At 42.3% G+C, this 11425-nt stretch overlaps 1 long non-coding RNA gene across 1 annotated transcript in view; it reads left to right on the forward strand.

The window, feature by feature from the left end:
• LOC123499399 overlaps window positions 1-10681 on the forward strand; it is a 14151-nt gene extending 3470 nt beyond the window's left edge. The window contains exon 3 of the long non-coding RNA XR_006672972.1: window positions 10256-10681. This is a non-coding gene — a long non-coding RNA (uncharacterized LOC123499399). The remainder of the gene's footprint in view (window positions 1-10255) is intronic.
• Window positions 10682-11425: the final 744 nt, after the last annotated feature.

The raw sequence follows: 11425 nt of genomic DNA on the forward strand, positions 1-11425 counted from the left end.
AGGCAACTAAAGGTTAGAATTATCTTTTCACATCGAGCGTGTGGAAAGCAAGATAATTCCTGTGTTCGCCATGACTTATGCCAGTGCCCGCTACAGAGATTACCGAAACAACTCACCAATTACCTCTGAGCACCTGTCCGGGGTATGATTTATTGTACGAAATTGGTCCCGAGCGCCTCACATAAAAAGTTCTTGTTATGGCTTTATGTTGTGATAATTCCGTTATGCGTCGCGCTGGGCAGGGAGACCGCGAGAGACAGTACCCGGCCCCTCACACCTTGACGAAGGGTTGGCAGGGGTGATCGATCCTGCTCTAGTTGTGTGTGTGTGTGTGTGTGTGTGTGTGTGTGTGTGTGTGTGTGTGTGTGTGTGTGTGTGTGTGTGTGTGTGTGTGTGTGTGTGTGTGTGTGTGTGTGTGTGTGTGTGTGTGTGTGTGTGTGTGTGTGTGTGTGATGCGTGTCGAAGCTTTTAAATGTATTATAACAAAATATGAACGCTTTTATTCACGAGGACGCTAATTAAGAGCCGTGACCTTCACACGTACACACGCCACTTACTCCTTCACACACGCACACATGTAAAAAACACACACACGGAAACATACATAGCGCCTTTTTTTTTTACCACCACATATGGCAGACAGGGAGCGGGACGAGCTTCCATGGGCTCACGCAGGAACAAGCCGTAACTCACACTAACAAGACGACCTTCTTTGATATATGAAAATACGCTGTCATCCATAGTGCTGCTACCGAGCTGTGCTGACTAACTCGGCCCTCCTGCCTCCTGTAAATAACCCCGATCCTTTGTTCTGACGCAGCCTGAGGAGAACTTCTGCTGTACACCTATTTCCATTAAATATTTTGCTCATGAAGGAGAGAGAAAATTATGTGGTTGATAAGCTACTTAGAATGTATAAAAGGTACCCAAATCCTTCCGCTGATTGCTTTTCAAGAACGTTTTGATTTATCGCATAAATATTTTATTATTCTAAGGCGGAGAGGCCATTGGCAGGGGCCATTAAATGCTTCACCCGTGGCTGTAACTTTGGAGCGCGATAGATTTGAGTGCATATTCCCTCCTTTCTTCTCTCTCTTATCTCCACATTTTATTCAGCTTTACCTACTTTTTTATTCAAAAAGTTCCTTCAATCTCCTTATCATTGTGCCTTGATTTCCAGGCGGGCGGCGAGCAGGCTACGAGGAGCGGCGGGTGGCGGGGCTGCCAGGAAAGGAGGGGTAGGAGGGGCAGGCTGCGGCATGAGGGAAGGAGGGCTGGAGGGGAGGGAACCAAGGGGTAAAGAGGTGGAGAGATGGAGGGAAGGAGGGTTGGAGGGGCTCGCCAGAAATTTACGGCGAGAGACCGGGTCCGCTCAGCCAATCAGCGGCCACCGCGGGCCCTCTATCATGCTGCGTGTTAGAGGACAACCAACTTCACCTCTCCTCGTCACCAGCCGGACCATTACCTTCGTTCAGCCTGTGTGGTGGTTCAGACTGGATCCCCAGGTAACTGAAGAAACCTCCGCGCATCCCCTATACCCCATGAGTGTTCTGCCATGTACACCGGCTAGAGATGTATCGGATGTCGAATTTCAGACATCCGCGGATGCGGATGTATATGCGATGTCATTTTGCGGATGCAAATGCGGATGCGGATGTCAGTCTCTACTAAAATGCGGATGCAAATGCGGATGCGGATATCAAAATATGACATCCTCGCGGATGCGGATGCGGATGCGGATGTTTTTTACGTCAAACGTTCTCACCAAGAGGAGCACCCTCCCCCCTCCCGAAAAGTCCTCTATAGCAGTAATAATGATAATAATAATAATAAAACAATAGCTAATATTACCCTTCCTCTGTGAAAATCTCTTCATCGGCAACTCACGGTATCAGGGGAAACAGGCGACAACAGGGAAACTCGTGCGATAAGAAGAGCTCAGCGCTGCCGTTTCATATTTTTTCAATATTATTATTTGTATAATTATGGAAACATTTGCATTAAAAGTATTTAAAGAAGAAGCACTGAATTCTACCATGTGAAGTGGGAATACGGTATAAGACTGCAATGTACGACATTACTCATCCACACGAAACACATTACAATCTCTCTCTCTCTCTCTCTCTCTCTCTCTCTCTCTCTCTCTCTCTCTCTCCAGCAGTAAGGCATCGGGGTGAGAGTGACAAGCAAGGGTGATAAGCCTCCTCTCTATCTCCCTCTTCATCCTCCTCACACACACACAAACACACACACACACACAGTGACTCACTCATCTGTGTTACTAAGTATCTAACATTCCACCATTCACAGTTTGCAGTTTATTTACTATGTTTGTACTTCATAGTCACTAAGTAAAATTCGCCCCCTCCTCCTGACCTTCCCCTAAATTCTAGACACATTACGTTGTGTAAGTTTGAAAGGAAATGAATCCGTGATATTATTTGCTTTAGTTTTACTAGATAATTAATTCATTAGACGCACATCACTAAATTTACTACACATTTCTAACCTCTGTCTGAACTCTAAGTCTGTAAGCAGCAGGCAGTACTCTGCTGGTCTGTATCTGTAACTGCGTGTCTATACTCTATATTACGAGTATATTACTCTATAATATATAGGTTGTGCAATACACAACACACATCCGCATCCACACATCCTCTGTTGAATGCGGATGCGGATGCGGATGCGGATGTATATTACATCACAAATGCGGATGCGGATGCGGATGCGGATGTTCAGTTTATCACAACTGCGGATGCGGATGCGGATGCGGATGTGAAAGAATATGCGGATGTTCCGCGGATGCGAATGCGGATGCGGATATCCGATACATCTCTAACACCGGCCTTTCTCGGGGCTGCAGGAGAAGGGGGAGCTGCCGGTCTGTTGTATCACGCACGGGACAGGAGCTGCTGTGAGGCCGGGCCGAGAAGGAGGCAGACGATGCTACAATAAGACCTCTAGGCCCGACCCGCTCTTGGGAGAGAAGGAAGATGGGAGGGAAGGAGAGAAGGAATGGGGGGGAAACGGAGTGACATGGCGGATGAAAAGAGGGAGAAAGGAAGGGAGAGCGACATGGACTGGGGGAAGTAAGAGCAAGATCTGGAAGGACATGGTGGGCGTAGGATCGCTGGGTGGGGGCAGAGAAGCAGGAGGGACAAAGAGGGAGAGAAGGAAGGTACAAGAAAAGAGGAAAAGGACGGAAGAGGCAGCAGTCGGCCCCGCTAGACTTCCCTAGTGATAAAAGTAACCAAGATTTCTATTTCCTATGCCTACAGACCAAGTTTTATTTCTGCTTTAGGGCGGATAATTGCATATTGGATGAAATTTTTCTTCCAACTTTTTCGTCCTCATCACGCCGGCCGCCCGTCCACCGTCGTCCCAACTCCCAAGGCGCCGCTCAGGGGGTCGCACCTCGCCAAGGCCTGAGGCTTCTAGCAATACTTTCCTAGCTGGTTATTAAAAAGTAATCACATTTTTCCCTCCAATCTTAAACCACATTTTTTTTTCTAAGTAACCGCATCGCAATCAAAATAAAAAGCAACATCATAATATAATCATGTAATGTCCATTGTGTAGCACAAACATTGTAACGTGAAACTTCATGTACTCAAGTTTATCTCGGTGAGCAAACAAACAGTCGTATCGCAGCACCATCGCCACTCAAGACTGGCATCATCTGGTGTCTGAGTGTGCACCATTCATCACCAACACCAACAAACACGGCCCACAAACGTCTTGGACTATTTTCTTCTCTCTCTCTCTCTCTCTCTCTCTCTCTCTCTCTCTCTCTCTCTCTCTCTCTCTCTCTCTCTCTCTCTCTGTAGATTTAATAATCAATGAAGCAAGATTGTTGTTTTGTTTTTGTCTTTACGCTAGGATTAAGGAAAAAATAGAACAAAAACATAGCCAATGAATATATCAATTGGTAACAGGTTATTAGTGTGTGATTCACGCCTCTATTACTTGCAAGGATTACAACTGCAGAAAGGTTAAGATGCATTAGTTGACTCAGTTTTAGTGAACAGTAACAAGTTATAAAGCGACCACCATGCAACGTCGAAAGACGTGTATAATTTTCTATAAAATTAAGATCAAGAAAAAAAAAGTAATGTCGAAACGGCGACCACGTTTTATCGTAAATAATTTCTACAAGTTACTTCCAAGGTGGGCCTTATGATGATAATTCATTTACAAATTGAACATTATTTCTAAGTCTCAGAAGGATTAATAAGCACTAATGAAAGGCCACGACTATTATAACTTGAAAACAATACCTATTTCCACTGATATAAAGGTCAGTTGTGAGAGAAGGGTCCCGAGATAAGGTCCACACATTTAAACCAAATATTATAAAACAATGAAGACTCAAGAATCCAAATGACATGTTATTAAGTTCTATGAATTTGATTTATACATAGATTTCTGGGATCTTTTCTTTTTCTTTCAAGTACAATTACTGTCTCTGAAAACTTGACTTTTCTTCCTTCCCTCTATTTTCCATCGTCTTGCAATCATTTTTATTTTTATTCATGTTTTCCCTGCGAAAACAAAGGCATATCAGAACATGTTCTCGATTTTTTTGTTTTTTTAAGACGCATTTTTTGCATCAAGTATATACATTGAGTAAAAAACCTTGCAGCAGCTCGCACAAACATTTTCCCCCTCTTTTCATTTTTGATGACCATTATTCAAGAGAGCTCAGACTACATGGATTAGATTTTTTGTTGCACAGGAGCAAAGTTACTTAAACGTGGATATATAATGGTATTTCTAAAAAGAGCGGCAACAACAACCATCTACTATTTGCTCTAGAACAGGATTACGCCAAGTGAAAGATAAACTAGCGCTTAAGAGAAGCCGCCAATTGTTGCAACATGAGAATACAAACCAGAATTCATATAACCATAACCATATATCTAAGAATATCTAAGAGCAACAATAAAACAGCAACAAGAAAAGTATGTTTTGTCCAAGAAAGTAAACAGATTCCAAAAAGTAAAGCCCAATCAACCTCAACAACCTGAGAACATCGCAGCAGCAGAAGCAGCAGTAGCAGTAGCGGCAGCAGCAGCAGGTGGGGGCTTCTACCGTCCTTTCCTCTGTGATAATCGTTCATCTAGTCGTAATAACGGCATGATAAAACGATCCCGAGAGTCATTCCAGGATGCTCTAAACAACCTAACGACCCATTCGCGGCCACTTGCGTGCCCCAGAGCACTTGACAGCCTCGCCTCCCTCCTTGGTGAGCTTGTGAATGACCCGCGCAACCAATCACTCTCTCATCGTCGCTGCAAGGAAGAGAGCGGTCCATCAAGTTAACATGTAAGACGTGTGTCAGCTTGCGAAAGATATGTGAATCTTCTTGAACTTCCTTTCACCCAAACGAGGAGAGGAGTGGCCGTTGTTCGCGTTTGAGTTTCTTTGCAACGTTTTATTCTCGAGTTTGTCGCCGGGGAGCCGCGGCAGGATCGCGGCGAGGGTTTATAGGGGTCGTAAGACGGGACGCCGCGGGACCAGAGCAGCGGCGGCAAACTGAAAACAACGCCAGTAAAACATTGTTGTAGGTGTAAAGAAAGGAAGGTTTGGTGGCTATATCCATTAGCTTAAGAGGTACTTGAGGGAAAATACAACATTAAATAAGTAATCATTCGACTGTGAATGATCATGAGAAGGGAAGTGTGTGTGTGTGTGTGTGTGTGTGTGTGTGTGTGTGTGTGTGTGTGTGTGTGTGTGTGTGTGTGTGTGTGTGTGTGTGTGTGTGTGTGTGTGTGTGTGTGTGTGTGTGTGTGTGTGTGTGTGTGTGTGTGTGTGTGTGTGTATGGCGTAGGAAAGGAACTCGGTAGGGACGCTAGTGACGAAGGTAACGGAAAATGGTACAAGCGGCAGGCAGCGTCCACTGCCTTGCAACACAACCAAGGAATTCCCCTTAAGAACGTGGTTATGATTCCCTTGCGTGTCGGAGGTGAAGAGTGACTAGCCTCGTGTATAATCCTGCCCTTCCCTGCGACGCCTTGGCACAGGGATTGAGTGAACCTATGGTGTACTTATCTCACCCACACAGCTTGTACACACACACACACACACACACACACACACACACACACACACACACACACACACACACACACACACTTTTTTTCTATTACACGATTTTATTATAGTTTTATAAGGTAGTTTGGTGAGATTTATGGCTCTTCTTATGTTTATACTTTCTCTTACCTTTATTTGTTTAGTAACCAATAAAAATAGTGTTTTTTTTCACTGTAATGACAGTAATTAAAGTCAGACACATTAGTTTTACTCATTTTCAGAAAACTTCACCAAATATACCAAGAATAAATATATGCTATTAGCAGCATAATTAGTGAATAAATGATCTTGTTTTATGCTTTATATTTTACAGTGAAGAAAATTCTTAAAAACATTACAATACGAAAAAATTCCAATTAATAAAATGGCGAAATTTTGCGAACATATACACAAACACACACACACACACACAATAGGGAAAGCAAGACAGCGGCACGACGGTCACCAAGGACACCTTCCCTTCAGCCATTGTCGCAATCAGCAAAGATCACGGGGCTAGAGGAACGTACGAGAGCTAATGATATAAATTAAGTGCAGGGTGAGGGTGTGCGGGGCCGCGTGGACCTTTATCGAGAATCAGCGAAGAGGGTGACGCCGCTCACCCTCGTTATTGAACATGAACTCCTCGTCGCAGGGAACGCCGGGTCACCCTGCCATCCAGGGCGTTGCGTAATGGCCGCAAAAAGAGATCTGCAGCGAGAGTCCACGAGCACGAGCGGGATTAATGGTGGAGTACGGTGAGGCGGCGGGCCTGGGTGCGCTAAGATGGCCGACTCACACACGCACACAAACACACCCAAACACGCACACGCACACATATAGATTGTGTGTGTGTGTGTGTGTGTGTGTGTGTGTGTGTGTGTGTGTGTGTGTGTGTGTGTGTGTGTGTGTGTATGTATATATATATATATATATATATATATATATATATATATATATATATATATATATATATATATATATATATATGTGTGTGTGTGTGTGTGTGTGTGTGTGTGTGTGTGTGTGTGTGTGTGTGTGTGTGTGTGTGTGTGTGTGTGTGTGTGTGTGTGTGTGTGTGTGTGTGTGTGTGTGTGTGTGTGTGTGTGTGTGTGTGTGTGTGTGTGTGATATATATATATATATATATATATATATATATATATATATATATATATATATATATATATATATATATAAACTTGATCTTGGGCATACTTCTTGAATATATCGGGAAAAAGCAAGTTTATAAAATTGAAAGAACACATCTTCAAACTTTACGCAGTTTCCGAACATTCGTGAATCCATCTAAACTCAAATCGTTGAACAGCACCAAACTTTCATTCTGGGACAACGAAAACAACAACATTTTCGTTGGCATCTTAAAATATCAATAGCGGCCGTCAGTTCACCTAACATCACCCGATCATATAAAAAATAGATAAATAAATAAATAAATAATTTATAAAAAAATAAAAATAAAAAACAGTTTTCAATGACAAAAAGCAGCAGCATAAAATAACACGGTACCAGCACTCCCACTACCACACAAGGCAAAGTACCACACTAAACCAAAGAACAAGTACAACCGCCAATGCAGACTACCAAACACAACTTGATACTGGCATTATTCTTATACCACAACAACTTCAAGACTACCATCCTACATCAACATATAACGTCACAGCACCATGAACCACCATTATACCCCACCCCAGCATCCCAAGCATCGCCTCTGCAGCTGCATCTGATCGTCTCCTTGCCATCAAAGCGGGTATCCGTGTTCGCCTTGCATGGGAATTACGAACGAGTAAACAGAATCGCCTGATGCGGGTGCTAGAAAGGCCCTGGAGGTGACGCACGAAGAGGGGGAAGGAGATAGAGAAAAGGAGATGAAGGAAGGATAGAACAATAGAAGAGGTAAACCTAAGGATATAAGAAACAAGAGATCACGTCTGAAAAGGTTGAAATTCCCTCTGTTTACAAAGACAACACTAGGGTTATGCCATCTCCCCTTCCTCCCCCTCCCCATTCCTTCCCTCCACTCCACCTCCTGGTTGGGGATGCCTACACACTAACTAGTTTTTTGTGCCTAGAGGAAGAGTCGCCTCTTTTTTTTTCCTATCTCTATCTGTCTCTCTGTCCTCACTTCTCCATCTCTCTTCTTTCATCAGCAGCTGCGGCGGAGGTTGCGTTTACCTCCCAGCATTATCCTACTCTTTCTCTCCTCCGTACTCGTTCTTCCCTCTACGTTTAAAGTTAAATATTTACCCAAGCGTGGGAAGAAGAAATGAAATGTTTGCATATACAGTGCCACAACAAAACGCTTGCGGACGAAAGTGCCTTGACTAAACACATTATGATTCCACTCTTCGTAAACCTTCCTTGTGTGGGTATTTTTCCTCCCTATTAGCTTTGCGTTACCTGCCAAGCGTTAGTGCAGCATTGTGCAAGTGTAAGGAAGCAGGAAGGAAGGAAGGAGGACTAGCCAGCCAAACCATGGATAGAGGAATACATAAAGGAAAATTCCTCAGTAAACACATTTCTAGTCTGGGGAGAGACCCACGGAGCTTGGGAGCGTGACGATCATCCCAAGGTGCGGCGGCCATAGGTGACCCTACACTCACCTCTCCTCCTTTCCCTCCTCTCCCTTCTCAAATCTCTCCTGTTTCTAGGTCTCAAGTTAAAGTCTAGGCACTAATAAAGCCACAGAAGCGCTGCTAAGTCGTAAAAGCAGATAAAAGTTTGCAATATTTACTTATCGTTTCTCGACTCCACCTCAGACAGCAAACCTTGGGTACTAGCACTGCCCTCTGTTGGTCACCGAGAAAAGCACGCCACCTCCCTCCTCCCCTCTCTCTCTCCCTCATTGCCACCCCCACCCCAATACAACAAGAGAAAAGGGAGTAGGAGTGTAAATTTTATTGTTTAATTTTACGTTCAGAAGTAATCATCAATCTCCATGGATGTCCATGTGTGCCATAGTAACATTTAATTCACAGAATATCAAAAAGACTGCTAAGAATCAAGTATTGGTTTTCAAGTGTATAAAGGAAATCTCTGGGAAAAGGTTCCGCGATGTCGAAATTATATAGAAATCCATGTTTTTTCTTTTCTGTCTTGTCTTCTTCGTTTTTCAATTTAAGTGTAATTTTCCGCCACACGCTCGCGGGTCCGCCGAGTGGCACCTGCCAGACTGTGATTACTTTGTGTGATTGTTGGGTTCTCGGGGCGAGATTCGTTCCTCTGCTTGGCCAAACAGAGCCGTGATTGTTGCTGTGGCGGCGCTGGGGATGCGAGGCGACGCGTCAATAATCTTGCTCTTCGGTTTCTTCCCACCCTTTGACTCACGGATGAATCTTATAAGTTCCGTCATATGCATCTGCATAATAAATATTCTATGTTTAACGGATGACAATTCTCAATACGATGCTTCGTGAAATTTTTTTATCCATCATATCGATTGCAGCCGGTTGATTCTGCGGTTTAGTGAAAATCCTTTCATTGCGATAGAGTTTTGATGTTTTTCTCATGAACGAGGTTAATTCATCGTTGTATCAATCTTACAAACGAGTACATATATAGCAAAATTATTTTCTAGACTATAAGTGTGTGTGTGTGTGTGTGTGTGTGTGTGTGTGTGTGTGTGTGTGTGTGTGTGTGTGTGTGTGTGTGTGTGTGTGTGTGTGTGTGTGTGTGTGTGTGTGTGTGTGTGTGTGTGTGTGTGTGTGTGTGTGTTAGCAATTTAAAATATAAAAAGGTACCATTCTGCATTAATTTTGTGGATGCTCTAAACAAGTGTAATTACTACAGTATTATAGAACATATAAAATTTCTCAGTCGCTTGCCAAAAACATGATTAGGTTGTTTATAAATTTCTCTATAAGGAACATGTAAAGTTGTTCTAATGCACACATATTATCAAGAATCAATAACATTACATTATAGTGAATAGCACACTCATTTATACATATAATAATGTAAAACGACACTGCTAAGCCTTATCAGTGTTTTATCCATTGTGTGAACAACTGCTACCGTTATATCAACTTAACTGCAATTCACTAAAACAGACAACTACCAACTTCCATTATTTCACTTCAATAAATTGGCCAGAAAAAAAAACTTTTATAAGAATATTCCTAAAAAATTCAAATCTAAAAGTTTTCATGTCTTTTTTTCAGATTACCTTACGAGATGAACACAGATTTCGGGTGGGAAAGTTTACATTTCTCTCATTGACAACCTTGGCATCATGAAAAGCTGCTACGTACGTCCAAGCATTGACAACCAACAAAGGGCTACTAACGAGGACTTTTAGCCACAACATCCTTCACTAAAACACTCTTGGCACAGAAAAGGCGGCGCTCATCTCATCTCCGCGTCTTGGGAGATGCGGAAGCTGCAGGTCCGCCGCCCGCCGCACGCCGCTTCTACGCTTCCCGACCAAGCTGCCGCCGAGAAAATTGCTGCCTTTTTTCTAATGATTCATTGATAACAGGCTTGTTAATACATTTAGCACGTAATATCATATATTTTGTTAAAGTGTTTTCCGAATATCTGGACACTTAGTTTAGTAAAAAACAATTAACGCACAAGTTAATATTAAATAAAATCTACAAGAGATTATACTTTTATATATATATATATATATATATATATATATATATATATATATATATATATATATATATATATATATATATATATTTCATAATTACATTACCTCAAATTTCAAAGTATACAACGCACAGTTTTTATTTTATATAATGGTGGCAAACATTTGCAGCATGTTTTATTTTCTATGCTCATGACGCTATTTTTTTTATTGAATTACAGCAAAATATAATAAAACTGACAATAAATGATAATTCCATAATATAAAATAAAAATGAAAACTGCAACGAAAGATAAACTTTTTAATAATTTTTTCTTTGCCAGTGATCTCCAGCACATTACGGTTACCTAAAACACACACACACACACACACACACACACACACACACACACACACACACACACACACACACACAGAGAGAGAGAGAGAGAGAGAGAGAGAGAGAGAGAGAGAGAGAGAGAGAGAGAGAGAGAGAGAGAGAGAGAGAGAGAGAGAGAGAGAGAGAGAGAGAGAGAGAGAGAGAGAGAGAGAGAGAGAGAAGGGAGGATGGTAATTCTTGATTGTTCTTTTAACTGTTATGATGGTCTTTGATGCGTACATTACAAAATGTAAAATGGAGTCTCTAAACAACTACAGTTTTTTGTTAAGAACATTTACCTAACCTCTCCTTCACAAAGAAACCTTCTCATGTCCTTTACCAGCAATCTTGAGGCGAAATTTATGTCGCCTCTTACTG

This window comes from Portunus trituberculatus, chromosome 49 (genome assembly GCF_017591435.1).
Source record: "Portunus trituberculatus isolate SZX2019 chromosome 49, ASM1759143v1, whole genome shotgun sequence".
Classification (NCBI taxonomy): domain Eukaryota; kingdom Metazoa; phylum Arthropoda; class Malacostraca; order Decapoda; family Portunidae; genus Portunus; species Portunus trituberculatus.